Source organism: Pan paniscus, chromosome 11 (genome assembly GCF_029289425.2).
Source record: "Pan paniscus chromosome 11, NHGRI_mPanPan1-v2.0_pri, whole genome shotgun sequence".
NCBI lineage: Eukaryota > Metazoa > Chordata > Mammalia > Primates > Hominidae > Pan > Pan paniscus.
Window position 1 is genome coordinate 29,907,940 of NC_073260.2, and position 17,348 is coordinate 29,925,287.

General features: G+C 49.7%; 1 protein-coding gene across 2 annotated transcripts in view; it reads left to right on the plus strand.

Annotated features, from left to right (window-relative positions):
* The first annotated feature begins 1,054 nt into the window (after positions 1-1,054).
* PTPN3 (protein tyrosine phosphatase non-receptor type 3) overlaps positions 1,055-17,348 on the plus strand; it is a 122,776-nt gene continuing 106,482 nt past the window's right edge. For both annotated transcript variants that reach the window (XM_034967947.3, XM_034967948.3), the window contains exon 1: positions 1,055-1,172. The gene's annotated coding sequence lies outside the window, so the exon portion shown is untranslated. The remainder of the gene's footprint in view (positions 1,173-17,348) is intronic.

Genomic DNA, 17,348 nt, shown 5'->3' on the forward strand with positions numbered 1-17,348 from the left:
GCACCGGCTGTTCCCTCGGCCAGGAATGCTCTTCCCCGCTTATCTGCGTGGCTGAAATACCACTATCACCTTCTCAGTGTCACCCAATCAGACCGCCCATCAGCTCAAGGGCCCTATCCGACCGCTTCACTGAAAATTCACTGCTTACCTCCAGCCCCAAATCTCCTGACCCTGCTCTTTTTCCTCTTAGAACTTATCACTTTCTAATATAATGCATAGTTTGCTAATTTGCTGTTTATCTGTTACCTGTCCCTCTTTCCCCAAACTCCACTGGGGGACAGAATTTTTGTCTATTTGTTCCCCACGCGAGAAAAACCAGAATAGGTGCTCAATAAATATTTGCTGAAAATGGATAAATCACTGTTAAATGCTATGAAGAAAACAGAGTACATGGAGTCGTCAGGAGCAGAGGGCTAATCGAGGAAGGTGGTCAGGAAAGGCCTCTCTGAGGAGGGGACCTATGTACAATGAGAAGGCGCCGGCCACCTGAAAAGCTGGGCAAGGACGTCCCACAGAGGGAAAGGCGGGCGCCAATGTCCTGAGGTTAGTGAAGTTCGAGTGTTTGATGGACAGAAAGGTGCTCTAGGATCCGCAGGAAGGCAGGTGTGAGATGAGACGGAAGTGGGAAGCAGGAGCACAGATCAGGTAGGGTCCCACGAGCCTTGGGGAGGTTTAACCAGGGAAGCTTACTAGTGCCAAGGGACGAGCACTGGACTGGAAGTCAGCGGGACCTCAGCTCAACCGCGCACCCGTCGTGCAAGACTCCTCATTTCAAAGTTTCTTTGGGCGCCGACTTCTTGCCTTCCCTAGGCATGAAATCACTGAGGGCCTGGCACACAGTAGGTGCCCAGTCATGGCTGTGGAACGAATGGCTGCATGCATGCGCGAGGGAACTCAGGACCTGCCCGGAGCTCGGCGGAGAGCCCCGGTGCCCCTAGGAGATGCGTCGGGGCGCGCCAGCCCGGGGCGGGGGCGGGAGAACACCGCAGGCCAGCCCGGACGCCCGCCCCCCGCCCGGCGCGCGGGCCCGTCGCGGCCAGCCCGGCCGGCGGGAACCGCCCGCGGGCGGCACTGGGCATGCTCAGACGGCGGCCAGGTCGCGCCGCGAGCGAGCTTCCGCGCCGCCCGCACGCGCGACCTACCTGGGCGCTCCGCGCCCCCGGATGCTGCAGGTACGGGCCCGTGCGACCCCAGCGGGCCGGGGGCAGGGTGCGGGGCTGCCGGGGGCCGGGGTCGCGCTCGGCGCCACCCCGCCCCCACCCGTCCCTGGGGCGCGCGGCGGACGCGCGGGCGGGCTGGCGGGTGCGGCTGTACCGGGATCCCCGCACCACGTCGGGACGGGGAGGGGGCGCCCCGCTGCGCTCACCTGGCGGGGCCGGGGCGGGAGGGCGCGGGCGGGGCGCCGGGTGGGGCTCGGCCGGGGCGGGCTGGCGGCCGGGACGCGGCGCCGGAGCGTGGGCGTGCGCTCCAGCCGGGCAGGGGCGGGCGCAACCCGCGGAGCCCGTGCGTCCGGCACCTCCGGAGGACCCCGTGCCGCCGCGACCCCGGCTCGGGGCTCCGAGGGGGCACACAGCCCGCGGGGAGCTAGCCGAGAGCGGCGGCCAGCGCTCGGCTCCCAGGGCGAATCCGCCTCTCGGCTTTCAAAGATGGCATTTCCTGGGCCTGGCACGAAACTCCAGCGCCAATAAATCCTCCCCGTTCCGCGGGCGATATGGAATGATTTATCAGGTACCTGCGGTGAGACAGCTGCAGATGAGGGAGTGTATGTGAGAGTGCCCGGCTCCCCCGAAATTCCCATTTTCAGCTACCTAAACTTACTGAGAAGTTGCGGTTGCCTTAAAAATTCATGGGAAGTTGAGACAACTTGACACCTGGGTTTTCCAAGCTGGTGGAAAGAGCTTGTGACTTGGAAACTGGAGACCTCCGTTCAAGTTGGGCCCCCCCTTGGCCAGCTGGTGACCTTGGCAAGTTGTTTAAACTCTCTGGTCCTCAGTTTCCTCCCTTGCAATCAGCTGGTAATAATGCCCACCTCGCTGGGTTGTTGAGTGGATTAAGTGGGATAAATTATGTGGAGGTGTTTGGCACCGTGCCCGGCACAAAGCTAGCAAGCAGTTGGCGTGATGTGAATTTAATTCGTTTAGAGACCCTCGTGGCTCTCATTTCAGGAGGAAATTAGAATTAGGAAACCATCTTCAGGGCCTAGTGGTGGAGTGACAGACCCTGTCTCTGTGCCCAGGAGAACTTCTGCCGAAGTCAAGGCCTTCGGAAAAACAATTTAGCCGAATTGTAATCAGAGAGCATCTCCTTTAAAAGCAGTTTTATACATTCAGAAACTCCAGAAGTTGGCAGTTGGCTTCACTTACAAAAGAGCTGTTTTGCAAGATGATCCATCTTGCAAATGTTTAAGCAGATGATGGGAGAAAGTAAAGCCTGCTTAGGAAGATTTCTGTTTTAAAAAGCTCCCAAATCCAACTTTAAGCGATTATTTAGATCAGGGTTTCTCAGCCTTGCACTATTGACATTTAGGGTTTGATAATTCTTTGTGTCCTGGGCATCGTAGGGTTTAGAAGCATCCCTGGTCTGTAGATTCCAGTAGCAATTCCTGTTCCCCAGTTGTTCCAATCAAAAATGCCTCCAGTATTGTCAGATGTCCCCTAGGGAGCAAAAAGCCACCCCTGCACCCCTTTAGAACCACCAATTTAATTCTTGCTTTCTGTCATTAGCCCGAGTTGTTTGAGAATTTCATCTTGTGCTTTTGTAATAACTAACCTTTGCATAGCCTTATAGAACTTGCAGAGTACATTCACCTGTATCGTCTTATTTAATCTTTACAACTCCCTTGTGAGACTGATGTCACTCCCATTTTACAGATGAGGACATGGAGGCTCTGAGCAGCCAATTACACAGTATGTGGTAGAGCTGGGGTGTAACCCAAGTCTCCTGGTTCCAAGGGCAGGTCTTTTTCTTCTGCATCAAGCTGCCTGTCCCTTTGTTGTATGGAGGCTTTGATATGGATGACTTTCCGGATGATTAAATCAAGATGTGAAGTATATTGGAAGTTGGAAACTTTTCTGAGATTGACTAGTTGAAAATTAACAACAGTAAGCTATTATCTGACAGAGTAGGCCATTCTAGTTAAATATTCTAGTTTATAGCGAGCTCCCATAAATCCCACATGCAGTTAATGGAATACCAATTTGCAGAGAATTAGAGTAGAATAGAACGTGCCTAATACTCTGTATTGATCCTGCGTTTTCTCTGGTGATTTGCCATCTCCTAAAAAGGACTCATATATGCAAATTAGACATTAGCTGGGGAATATAAAAGGTCAAGTTACTGAAGGCATTTCAGAGTAGCTGAGGCATTTATTGAACTTCTGTATGGCAGATGTAGTGCTGAGTGGGGATGTGGGGTGCACCCCAGAGAATCCAGGTTGCCTGCATCCACTTCCCTGCAGGAAAGGGCAGGCCCTGGTCAGGCCAGACAGGTGGTGGGCCCTCAGACAGCTTGGAGCAGGAGAAAAAGCCCAAGTTACCATGGAAGCAGATTCAGGATCCCTTACCATATCATCAGTCATGTCTCTGACCCCTCGATTCATCTTTTATCATACAGAAGATACTCTGGTAGTTTTAAGCATTCTCATTCAAGTCTCAGAGACCTGGTTAGGGAGGCAAGGTCAGAGACAAATCTTATCCCTGGAAAAAGCTGGGGTTCCGAGGTGGTAATTGGCATCAGAGAATTGAGAGCAACGCTTTGTTGGCTGTGAACTGGAAGGTTTCACACACAGTGGGGTTTGTTGCTGCCAAACCCCACCCCGTTCCCCACCTTGCAGATAAGGAAACTGAGCTGGCAAAGGTAGAGTGGGGCCAGGAGCAAGAGGGACCAATTTTGACCTTCTGAACTACAGGTCCAGGCACACAAGAGACATTTTCTAGGACAGGCATAACCTACCAGAAGGGCTCAGCTTTGGGGATGGGAGGGAGTGAGAAGACATGGCACCCTGCCTTTGCCCAACCCTCCGGGTTTGTGGTGGTTGAGAAAAGACCAGCAATTTGTGATCCCTACATCTTTTCCCAGGAGAGCTCACCTTCCAGCATTGCAGTCCTGGAAAGCAGGGACAATGCCTCTTTATCTTTTCCCAAGATCTGTTGTAGAAGCTGGAATGCTGAAGGCACCCAGCACATACCCTGGTCTGGAAGGGCTGGTGGGGGTGCGGTAGCCTACCCAGCATCAGCTCTTCATTCCAACTCTAATAGAGACAGGAGGAGACCAGGTCAGTGTCCACACTGCTCTTGGCTGGGTCCAGGTGACCTCAGAGCCTGATCTTATAGATGTCTTCTTTCCTCTGGCTGAGAAGGACCTGAGAAGTGCTTGGTAAGCCCCTGGCTGAAAACTGATTTGGTAATGGGTTCTAAGACCCAGAAATGTTGCATCTCCAGAGCTTCTGCTTGTGTGTGCACCTGAAGCTTCCCACTGCCCCCAGGTTAACTTGTTATTCCAAGACCAGGTATGAGCACAGATTTAACAGCAAATTGAGACATTTATTGAGTCTCTACCATGTATTAGGCCATAGGGCTACAGAGGTGAACGCTGAACCCCTGCCTTGGAAGGATTCATGGTGGATTTGGAAAGACAGTTTGTATATGTGTATGTGCGTCCCCATCCATCTGTCCATGGTCTTGTAAGTACTTTAAAAGGATAAGCTAGGTGCAAGAGACACCAGAGGATGCAGCCATTCATTCCGATGGGCATCAGGAGACACTGTGGAGCGTAGTTCTAACCATGGGGAGAAGTTAGTTCTAACTTCAAGGCATAATTTGAATTAAGCCTCAAACTTAGGAACAAGATGGCATTTGGGGCAGGCAAAACAGCAGGGACAAAGGCATGAAGAGACTTTGTGGATCATAGGCGTGGTGACTCTTCTCCAAGTCCAACCTGGTCTTTTTTGTTTTTTGAGACAAGGTCTCACTCTGTCATCGGGCTGGAGTGCAGTGGCCCGATCATGGCTCAAGCAGTCCTCCTTGTCCCTCGCACCTGGGACTACAGGCATGTGCCACCACACCCAGCTAATTTTTTATTTTTTGTGGAGACAAAGTCTTACTATGTTGCCCAAGCTGGTCTCGAACTCCTGGGCTCAAACAGTCCTCCTGCCTTGGCCTCCCAAAGTGTGGAGATATAGGCGTGAGCCACCGCACCCAGCCAAATCCAGCCTCTTGGTGTTCACTAATGCAGAACCCACCTGCTCTGGTTAGGGTCTGCTTTATCTCTGTACATGGGCCAGGCCTCACCTAGCCCAGGGCTAAGTGCCTATTCTCCTTGTTTTCATCTGGATGGGAGCGATGCCACTGTGTTGTCTTTGAGGCAGGAGTAACTTCTGCAGGGATGCCTCTGGTTTTAGTTATCAGCACTAATCTGTACTTATTGGTTGCCACACACTGTTGTGAGTGCTCTCCAAATAGTAACTTAATTCATTTAATCTTCACAGCAACCCTGTCGCCAGGCTGCCTCCCAGGTACAAGTAGGTGGGGGCTGAACTCCTCTGCCCAGTGTATGTCCCTTTGTGGGTGATGCTCTGATTGTGGCCCGGCCTCCCCCTGGCTGCCTTTACATAGATGTGCCGGGAAACAGCCCAGTCTGAATTGCAGTGGAGCACTGACCCCATTTCCTTTAGGGGACCGGCAGGACTGTGCTGACTGCGTTTTCTGAACCAAAGAACGGGATCTGTAGTGTGAAAAAAGAATGTGTGTGCCACTGCTTTGTGCAAGAGGAGGCCTGAGAAGTGTTTGGATACTGAGAGAGTGGAATTTTTGAAACATTTTGATGGTTTATGTGGAAAGTTAGGACAGAGGATTTGAAATTGGAATAGTCCTGGAAAATTGAGGTCCCATGATTTACTGTTAGGATACACAAGCTTTTAGTAAATGTTTAAGCAGTGTAGAGTGAAGTGAATTTTTTTTTACTGAGCCCCCATAGGGAACAAACAGTGCATTTTAGCCTCAAAATCTGACTGATTCCTTCCAGCCCCATTTTACAGATGGGGTGAGAAAACTGAGGCTCAGAGAGATGAAGTAACCACCAAAGAGCACAGTGTTTGTAAGCAGTGCAGCCGAGATTTGTCTTTTTGGTTTTTGTTTGTTTGTTTGTTTGTTTTTTAAATATAGAGAAAGGGTCTCGCCATGTTGCCAGGCTGGTCTTGAATTCCTTGGCTCAACTGATCTTCCTGCCTCAGCCTCTCAAAGTGCTGGAATCACAGGCATGAACCACTGTGCCTGGCTGCAGCCAACATTTGAACCCAAGTCTGTGCCTAGACAAATCATCTGTTGTCATAGTCAAATAAAATATAAAAACAGATGTTTCTCTAAATTTAAAACGTTTTCCTTGGGAAGTAAGAATAATAATTTGGGAAATCTATACAGACCAGGTGGTCTTTGGTTTGGAAAACAAAGAGAATGTTGGGAGTTTTATTAGAATGAGAAATGTTATGTATTGTTTTGAAAAAAGTCCATCGGCACTAGAGAAGCTCTTCGGGAGCTGGCAAGCTCTGATTGTTGCATGATGGTAGCAGATAAAACTAGTCTTAGGGTCACAGCAATTTGTTTCGGTAGTTATTAAATAAAACTGGTTTTAGGTTATAACAGGCAGTTTTAGCAGCCAGGCTTGCAGAGAATTATATTTTTGGAGCAATGTTATGTGCCCTGAGTATTTTTCCCCTGGCCTCTCAACTCTGATTTAGTTGGGCATTACAATAATGACCCAAATTGTATAATCAACTTCCACCCTGTAAAATGAGGATCATAATTGCACCTATTCCCTTTAAGTTGACTGTTGTCAATGAGCTAATGTGGAAAACTAAGGCAAAACTTGGCATAGAAAAGGGGTCCCTCACTTTGTGGTCAGACCCCTGACCCTCCAGACAAGTGCTTTGATCTGTGTTCAGTGCTGAGAGTCGCTGTGGGTGAGTGAAGGTCCCTCCTCAGCCAGGACCACAGGTCCCGGTTCTCAGGACTGAAGGGATATGCCAAGAGGGAGCATCCAGGACTGTGCAGGGGCCATGACTGCCTGAATGCTGTGCTGATGAGGGGCCCCTGGCGTAGGAGTGGGGTTGGAGACCTGGCCCATGCATGTCACCTCCCTCAGCCACATCAGCTCAAGGGCTAGCCCAGAGGTTCTCAGTGAGGGAGGCAGCAACCAGCTCCATCAGCTGTTTTTTGACCGCCAGCCACCATTGGGCCTGGGGAGGGGAGGTTGGCCTCTGAGCTCAGTCTTCCCCACTGGCTCCCCCGAGTCCCCTCCCCTGCTCTGGTTATCAAATGCATTCATGGTTCTTGTAGAAAATAAAGTGTCAGGGAACACAAGAAAAATTATGCATGATGCTTCTCTGAAAGCAGCTGGTCCACTGTCAGCACTGCCACGATCTGCACATGCCCTCTCCTGCTTCCAGTGGATTCTCTACTCCACAGACGGGGGAGTCTTCCATACACTCCTATTTTTCTCAAAATGAAGACAAAGCTGATCTCTCAGCATCTCCTGCAGGCCCTATATTCATGCTCTTTGAGCCCTCACCTCACCGTGCTCCTTCCTGCTGCAGGGACTGCAAGAGCCTGGGACCTTCTCCCCCTCCCCACTGATTACTTCATCCTGTGGGTCTCAGCTCCATGATTGCAGAGCCTTTGCTCACCTTCCTGACTTGAGTTAAATTGTTGCTATAAATGTTCATGCCACCAGATCTCTCTCCATTATAGCACTTTTCCTAGTGGCAGTTTTGCAGTTAATTAATGTAATTATTTGTATTAGTACCTGTCTCCCAGCTACACTGTAAGCTGTGTGAAGGCAGGGTCTCTTTTTTAAAAAAACTTTTTCTTAGTTTTTTTTTTTTTCTTTTAATGTTTTATTTTGATCCAATTCAGACCCATAGGAAGGTTGTAAGAATAAATCAAAGAAGTCCCATAAATTCTTCACCCAGATTCCCCAAACATTACCATTTTATTCTTTTTATTTTATCCCTGTGTATATATATATCTATCCTGAACCATTTGAGGATTATTTATCAATGCCTCCTTTCCCCCTACATATATTTCCTAAAAGCGATGATATTCCGTAACTACAATACAAATTTTAGAATCAATAAATTAATAGTGATACAACATTGTTTAATCTATAAACCTCAAGTTTTATATACTTTTTTTTTTTTTTTTTTTTTGAGAGAGAGTGTCCCTCACTCTGCCACCCAGGCTGGAGTGCAGTGGTGTGATCTCAGTTCACTGCAACCCCCGCCTCCTGGATTCAAGCAATTGTCCTGTCTCAGCCTCCCAAGTAGCTGGGATTCCAGGCGTGTGCCACCATGCCCGGCTAATGTTTGTATTTTTTGTGGTGACACGGTTTCACCATGTTGGATGCTGGTCTCGAACTCCTGACCTCAAGTGATCTGCCTGTCTCAGCCTCCCAAAGTACTGGGATACAGGCCCGAGCCACTGCGCCTGGCCTAGATGTTAGGTTTTGCCAGTTGTCTTAGTGATGTCCTTTTTTATAGCAAAAAAAAAAAAACTCTTATAAATGGGTTGCATACGGTTGCCATGTCTCGTTAGTTTCCTTTAAACTAAGACAGTTCCCCAATTGTTCTTGGTCCTTCAGGACCTTGACTTTTTTTGTTGTTGTTGTTCCAAGATGGAGTCTCGCTCTGTCGCCCAGGCTGGAGTGCAGTGGCTCAGTCTCAGCTCACTGCAGCATCCGACTCCTGGGTTCAAGCAATTCTCCTGCCTCAGCCTCCTGAGTAGCTGGGATTACAGGCATGTGCCACCACGCCCGGCTAATTTTTTGTATTTTTAGTAGAGACGGGATTTCTCCATGTTGGTCAGGCTGGTCTCCAACTCCCGACCTCAGGTGATCCGCCCACCTCGGCCTCCCAAAGTGCTGGGATTACAGGCGTGAGCCACCATGCCCAGCCAGACCTTGACGTTTTTGGAAAGTACAAGCCAATTATTTTGTAGAATGCCCCTCACATTGAGTCTGTTTTAACTCACCATTTTGTCCCCAGTGCCAAGCACAGTCCCTGGACCATCAAATGCACTCGGTAAATATTTGTTGAATGAGGAGAGGGAGAGATGGAAGGAGGTGCAAGGGGAAAAGTCAGCAGGTTTTCTGCTTTCTTCCAGCCCCACGCCTTTCCCTGCTGAGTGATGTGGGGTTTTTTGTTTTGTTTTGTTTTGTTTTTGTTTTGTTTTTTTTTGAGATGGAGTCTTGCTCTGTCACCCAGGCTAGAGTGCAGTGGCGCGATCTCGGCTCACTGCAACCTCTGCCTCCTGGGTTCAAGTGATTCTCCTGCCTCAACCTCCCAAGTAACTGAGATTACAGGTGCCCACCACCACGCCCAGCTAATTTTTTGTATTTTTAATAGAGATGAGGTTTTGCCATGTTGGCCAGGCTGGTCTAGAACTCCTGACCTCAAGTGATCCACCTACCTCGGCCTCCCAAAGTGCTGGGATTATAGGCATGAGCCACCCCACCCGGCCTGGATGTTGTTATTTAGTTGCAGTCATACTGTATACAGGTTTGAATCCTGCTATTTTTATAACAAAGCTTTCCCCAAAAAAGAGAGGCTTCCTGAGAAGATAGTGAGCCTGCTGTCCTTGCAGGTATACAAGCAGAAGCCAGATGATGGTTTGGCAGGGATACTGGAGAGGCAAATGGAACGTTTGATGAGGGGTGAGACTCATCAGGCTGGGGTTCCCTGCTAATCATGGGTAGCCTTCTCTAACTGCAGCTCTGACTTCACAGGCCTAGGCCCCCAAGAACAGTGCAACTAGAATTTATCATCCCAACCAGAACAGTTTGAGAATAAAAAGGGGTCCTATTAATAATTGCACATGACTGACGGGTCTCAGCCGGGACTGCCCTAGGTAAATCCGGACGTGTGGTCACGTCCGGATTTAAGAGTGACTTCGAGGTTGAGATCAGTGCAGGGTGAGCCAGCATGGAAAACCCTCTAGCACTAGGAATCTTCTACCTGGATAAAGACAAAACTAACCTCTGCATGGCCTGCAGGGCTGATGTTTGTGGCTTTGGTCCCCACACCTCTGTGGTCCCACCTCCAGTAGGATGCCACTCCCCAGCTTTGTGCCTGCCACACCGGCCTTTTGTCAGCTCTCACCTCACTATGGTACCTGTCTGCCACAAGGACTGGCAGAGTCTGGAACGTCACTCACATACCCTGGCTGGATGGAGGAGCAGGGACAGAGTTTATGATAGATGGACAGGGAGATGAACAAGCCAGCTGTGCTTCCCACTGACCAATTTCTAATAGAATTTAAGAGCCAGGGTGTGTAAGCAAAGAAGGGCAGGAGGCGGGAGTCACCCTAGACCTTATCTTCTTTCCTCTAGTGCTCACACTTCCACCTCTTCTTCCTGCACCAACGCCCACATCCCTGTTCCAGCCCTAGTTCTGAGATCATGACTAAGTCACTGACCTTTGGCAAAGGCAGGGAAGCAGGTGGCATTGGGGACCCAGGCGGAAGAGGATGGGCATTGGATGGACAGTAGGTGCAGACAGGGACTTGGATGCAGAGAAACCAGGCAGGAAACCAGCATCTAGGGATCCCAGTAACAAGGTCACTACAGGGCCATTTATCAGGAAGTCTAGATTTGTAATATCAAGTGCCCAGACACTCGGTCAAGGGGTCAGGCTCTGGGATCCATACAGTCTGGTTCTTTAACTTATTTTCTGCCTAGAAGAAAATACAAACCTTGCCTTCCTGGATTACAAATTATTATAGGATGAAAATGTGAAGATAATGGAGCTATTTTCTGGGAAGCATCCCAGTCATGTGAACTTTAAGAACACTGTCCAGTGCAGTCGTGTTTTTATTACTCTAGGCATCAGCAGCTTTAATGGAAAAGCCAGTTAGTAAAGGAATGTTCCGGTTCCTAGAATGCAAGATACTAGTACTGCTGAATGTTGGAAAGATTTTCTGGTTAACTGTGTTATTAGATTTTACTGCTTAAAAATGTACTTTCAGCCCGGTGCGGTGGCTCATGCCTGTAATCCTAGCACTTTGGGAGGCAGAGGCGGGTGGATCACCTGAGGTCAGGAGTTCGAGACCAGACTGGCCAACATGGCAAAACCCCGCTTCTACTAAAAATACAAAAAATTACACAGTGCTGGTGGGTGCCTGTGGTCGCAGCTACTCCGGAGGCTGAGGCAGGAGAATCACTTGAACCTGGGGTGTGGGGGCAGAGGTTGCAGTGAGCCAGATCATGCCACTTCACTCCAGCCTGGGCAAAAGAGCGAGATTCCATCTCAAAAAAAAAAAAAAAAAAAGGACTTCCCTCCTCCCTCCGACCCCACACAGCTGCTTAAAAGCATTTCGTTTGGGGTCACTTTTTACAGGACAGAGCATGTCACACAGTGTCAGAACTGAAAGTGACCTCAGAAAAACTTTTTCCGGCTCCCTCTTTTGTGGATGGAGAAACCGAGGCTCTGCAAGGGATGTAACATACTCAAGGGCACATAGTCAATGGCAGAGTAGGAACTGGTACCCATGTCTCAGAATTTCCATCCCCCAGATCTTGGGTGTGTTTTCTACATCTCATCCAAGGAAGTTTATCAGATGGGCCATGTATTTTTATTATTTTGTTAATACCTTTTGGCATTTCTCTGACTATAGAAATAAGTTGTATTGGCATTGAAGCAGTTAGGCATTTCTTGTTGAGTTTCTCTATGTAGAAGTTGCTAGGCTGTCTTTTTCTTCTTTTCGTTTTCATGTAGAAAAGATGATATATACCTTCCATTGAATTTCCATATCCTGTAGCGGTGTTTCTCAAACTATAGCACATCAGAATCACCTGGAAGGCTGGAAGGCTGTTTAAAAGAGGCTGTTAGGCCCCACCCCCAGAGCGTGTGATTCTCTTGGTCTGAATCAGAGCCTCTGGTGAGGCCGGAAGGTTTGCATTTCTAACAAGCTCTCTGGTGATGCCACTCATTCGGACGCCAGGGACTGTCCTTTGAGGTCCGCTGCCCAGGGTTTCATGACACTTTTAGATAATATGCTCTGCGCTTTGCGGCCAGGGGGGCCCTCCCTGCTCTTGCCACAGTGGCCAGGGACTGCTCACTTGTTAAGACCAGAGGCAGGTTATCATATCTCAGCCCATTTGGTCAGAGAAATTCCTCTCTGTTCCAGGGCTTCTGTGATGCTCCTCTCCCCTCCTACCTTCCACACCTTGGCTCTTCCTCTGCTGCCCTTTATCCTCTGATCTTACTGTCCTGCAGGCCTTTTCAGGTAAACTCAGCTGGTTCTATCAGCAGGGGCTCACAGGTCTGTGTCTCCGGCCTGATCATCTCTGGGTATATTAGTCCATTCTCACGCTGCTAATAAAGACATACCCAAGACTGCGTTATTTATAAAGGAAAGGAGTTTAATTGACTCACAGTTCCGCAAGGCCGGGGAGGCCTTGGGAAACTTACAATCATGGCGGAAGGGGAAGCAAACACAACCTCCTTCACACAGCAGCAGCAAGGAGAAGTGCAGAGCAAAAGGGGGAAAAGCCCCTTATAAAACCATCAGATCTCGTGAGAACTCACTATCACAAGAACAGCAGCATGGGGGTAACTGCCCCCATGATTCAATTACCTCCCACCTGGTCCCTCCCATGACATGTGAGGATTATGGGAACTACAACTCAATGAGATTTGTGTGGGGACACAACCAAACCATATCACTGGGCATTTCCAATCCTGTGTATATCACATCTGCACAACTCCTCATGAGTGCCCCCAGGCCCCTCCTCTGCATTTCTGAAACAGAGCTCATCACCTTCTTTCTTAAAAATGCCCTCTCCACTAGTCCTCTCCACATAGTCTTCCTGCTTAGAAACCCAAGGTCACTCTTCACTTGTCCCCCACAACCTGCCCTGGACAAGCCTGTCCACCACACCTCAGAAATCCCTTCTCCAGCCCACTCCCCTTTTCCACTCCACCCAAACTGAGTTCTCTCGCTTCTCCCATTTGCCTCTTTTGCTTACTGTCACAAATAGGCCCCTTGCGCCTGTACCTCCTTCACATAGCTACCAGAAAAACGTTCCCTTAAAAAGCACAGAAGATCACCTCATTCTGTGCAGGCTCCATCTGGCCTTGCTTTTCCCCATCTTTTCTCCAACCCTGCAAAATGTATGCTATAAGCCAGGGCTTCCCAAGCTTTCATGTTAAAATGCAAATACATACTCAGCAGGTTTGGGCTGGGTCCTATACTCTGCCTTTCCAGCACCGTCCCAGGTGATGCCAGGATGGGGTCCGTAAGCCACCACATGTTGAGTGGCTGGACTCTAGGGGAGATCTGTGTTTCACAGAGTCCTGCAGACCTGTCTTCAGTCTGTTCATACTGCAAGAATTTCCAAGTTCTGTGTTGTCATTGTAATGTTTTCTGTTGTATGTAAAGTTAACCTTAAATGTTTTCAATCGTAAACTTAGATTTGCTGTTGCAGTGGTTATTTGCTATTGAAAGAATTTTCAAAGACCAGGAAAGGCTTCAGTTTTCTTCAGAGTTACTAAATAGGTCCAGGTGAATAGGTGTATGGGAGTCGGGGGTGGATCTTGAGAATGTTTTTCCTTTAAAGAGGTACACACTGCAAAGGGGTTCCCTCTCGTGAGCTGCTCCAGGACAGAGGCTCTCCCGTACTCAGTCTTCTCAGGATGGTGGTGGAAGGGGAAGGAGAAGAGTCTGGTTTCCGTAGGAGGAGATGAGTGTGGAAACTGATGATTCCATCAGGGAAGACTGGGCGGGGAAGGGGAGCTCTCCTGGGGAAGGTGCTGCCAGTCACAGGAGAAGAGGGCAAGGATCTGGGGGCTGGATCATATATGACTCTTTTTATTTTTACTTTTTATTTTTATTTATTTATTTTTTTTTTCTTGAGACGTAGTCTCGCTCTGTTGCCCAGGCTGGAGTGCAGTGGCGCAATCTCGGCTCACTGCAAGCTCCGCCTTCCGGGTTCACGCCGTTCTCCTGCCTCAGCCTGTAGAGGCTGCCCACCACCACGCCCGGCTAATTTTTTTTGTATTTTTAGTAGAGACGGGGTTTCACCTGTTAGCCAGGATGGTCTCGATATCCTGACCTCGTGATCCACCCGCCTCGGCCTCCCAAAGTGCTGGGATTACAGGCGTGAGCCACCGCGCCCGGCTGACTTTTTATTTTTTTTTTTAAGACAGAGTCTCACTCTATCACCCAAGCTAGAGTGCAGTGGTGCCATCACGGCTCACTGCAACCTCCATCTCCCAGGTTCAAGCGATCTGCCCACCTCAGCCTCCCAAGTAGCTGGGATTACAGATGCACACCACCACGTCTGGCTACTTTTTGTATTTTTAGTAGAGATGGGGTCTCACCATGTTGCCCAGGCTAGTCTTGCACTCTTGGACTCAAGTAATCCACCCACCTTGGCCTCCAAGGTGCTAGGATTACAGGTGTGAGCCACTGCACCTGGCCTTATATGACTCTTGATAAGGCTTTGCTGTTGAGGAGCCAGCTGGGGAAACCACTGGTAGGCATGCCTGGGAGCCAGGCTTTGTCCTAGCGCAGGATGGGGGGTCATAGAGGGCTGAGGACTGCGTGAGGATGAGCAGTCAGGAAGTAGAGCCATGTGCACCTGGGACAGTCAGGATCTTGCCACAGCAGGAGGGTCAGAGAAGCAAGTCCCAGGTAGATGTGGGGTGAGGGAATGGGATGGATATCAAACAAGGGTGCTGCTGACTTTGACCAGCCTGCTCCAGAAACCTCACTACCCTCCTGTCGCCTCTGAAGTCCAGGCACCTCAGTCCACCACTGAAGTTTTTTTCAGGATCTGGCCTCTGCCTCCTCTCCCATGTGTTCTCCACAACTTTTGCCCCTCAATTCTAGCTCCTAGCCAAGTGGCTGTTCCTCACTTCAGATTCAGATGTCCATCCTCAGCTCCAAGTTTCCACAGAGGTGGCTCGGCCAGGCTGCCGTGCTCATTGTTAGCTCTCAGCACAGGTGGTGAGCCTGGGACCATCACCGGGCCCCCAGTCCCTCACTCCAGGGCCCTGCTCGAGCTTCCTGAGTTTCGGTCTCCACCTCTCCACACTGGAATGCCAGTGGTGTCTCCACCTCACAAGGTCGTGTGATGATCCCGTGGTGACACAGCAGCATGCTGAGTACTCAGGCAGTACTGGCTCAGCTGTCTGGACAGAGGGACTGCTGTGGGACATGTGTCCACAGCTTGAGGTGGAGAGAGCTGTGGTTGGTGTGCGCCACCCAGGGCAGGGTGGGGCTCAGGCAATTCTGCCTGAGGTGGACACTGCAGAGGTTGGCTTTAGTTCACTGCGTAGATGTCAAAGGCACCAAAAGATGGCAGCTCGCGACAGAGTGAAGAGGAGGAAGTTGGACTTGGAGTGGAGAACGCAGCCTGTCACACTTTATACAAAATGATTCAGATTCTGTAGGTCAGGGGTGAGGCCTGAGACTGCATTTCTAACAGGTACTCAGTGATGCTGAAGTCGCTGGTCCAGAGACTGCACTTTGAGCGGCATTCATCCAGAACATGATTAATGATGGGGAGCCTTGTGGAGGAGAAGGTAGAGAAAAAACATGCACAGCTTAACGTATACCCAGCTTTCTGCCTGGCTGCTTGGAGACACCTCAAAGGGGCAGGTGTTTCCAGGCGTCTGGGGTCTGTCGGGTTCTGCTGGAATCAGATTGTGGGTGATGATGGAGACTGATCGTAAGAGCCCGGTGAGAGCTTTGGGAGACGTATGGAGTGATTTGATTTTGTTGCTTGATATCTCATCCCTCACAGTCTGGCTTCACAGTTATATCCTCCTTAGAAGGCATCGCTTTCTGCCGGAGGCTGAGCCATGGTCACACCCTGGAAGGTCCTCTGTCTTAGCACTCCCCACATGGAAAGCTGTGATTTCTGCATCCCTGTCTCTCTGATTCATTTGTGAGTTCCCGGAGAGCTAGGAACTGAGACAGCCTCTTAACCTTGTACCCCAGCACCTGCCTCACAGCTGGTGTTAGTGAGAGGGGTGGATACAGGTTTTGAAGGAAGAATGAGTAAAGCCTGTGATCAAAAGGGAGTAGGAGAGCCCAGCACCGAGCTGGGGCACTGGAGCCTGTCGCTGTGGACAGGAGGCCCAGCTATGGCATTAGCCAGGCCTTTGGTGAAATTGCCAGGAACATGGTCTAAAGGGGACTCGCATATTGGGCGTCAGCTCTGAGGAGCGAGGGCTGGGCTGTGAGTTCTCTGAAGGTGTGGAGGGCTCCATGGGGGAATGGTAGTTTCAGCCAAGAAGCTATCATGTTGATCTGGGAGCCAAGAGCAAACCTACTTTTCTTCTGCTGCCTTCAGGAAAGGACAGGTGCCCAGATTTATGCAGACTGGGGATCAAGACTTTTCTCCCTGTGCATCAGGGCATGGATAGCAGCTCTTCCTGAGGCTGAGTAGAAGCAGCAGATAGGGCTCCAACGCGGTGCAGTGTCTAGAGCAGCCCACAGCCTTAGCACGTGCGAGTGCTGACGAGGACCCTGTGGGTTAATGTCAGTTTCATTTTCCTGAGGAGGAAATGGAATCTCAGAGGGGTTCAGTAACTTGTCCAAAGCCACAGATCTGGGAAGTGGAGGAGGCAGCCCAGCACTGGAGCTGGTTTCTGGGGGAGGAGTGGGTCCAGGTATGGATTAAAAGGCCAGAGCATTGCAGAGGTGGTAGGGCAGGGCAGACAGTGGATAGTGGGAGGGGACCCAGGAAGAGGAAGCAGGGTTGGGGATGCAGAAATGGGACAGGAGGCAGCAGAGAGTCAGGGGACGGAGATTTAAGCAGTTTAACACCCTAGCACCAATAAAGCATTAGGTGACAGCATTTAAAACAAAAAAAAATTAGATCAGTTTGACTTTCTTCTGACTCATCATTGCTCATCATAGAAAATAACAGAAAAGTTGAAAGAATAGAAAAACTAACACATGTGGGGTTTTTTTGTCTTTCAGATTCCTTTGTTTTAATTAGTTGTGGTTATCCCGTAGATACAACTTTATAACAAGCCTCTTAATATTCTAATCACACAGACATCCTGTGGCTGTTTTGTGGCTTACTTAACTGGCCCTCCGAAATTGGCAAGTAGCTTTTTTGTTTGTAATTTTCAGTGTTATAAATGTTGCTGGGAGGAAAATCTCTGCAACTAAAACTTCTTTTCATGTCTGAATATATCCTGACAGCAGGTTCCTAGAAATGGAATTACTCAGTCAGACTGCCTCCCAGCCCCGTTGGAATGGTATGCTGTGTTAGCGCTGACACAAGCCTTCTAAAAGTGCAGGTGTGAGCCCTGCGTGCATTAGTTGTTCATTCATTCATTTGTG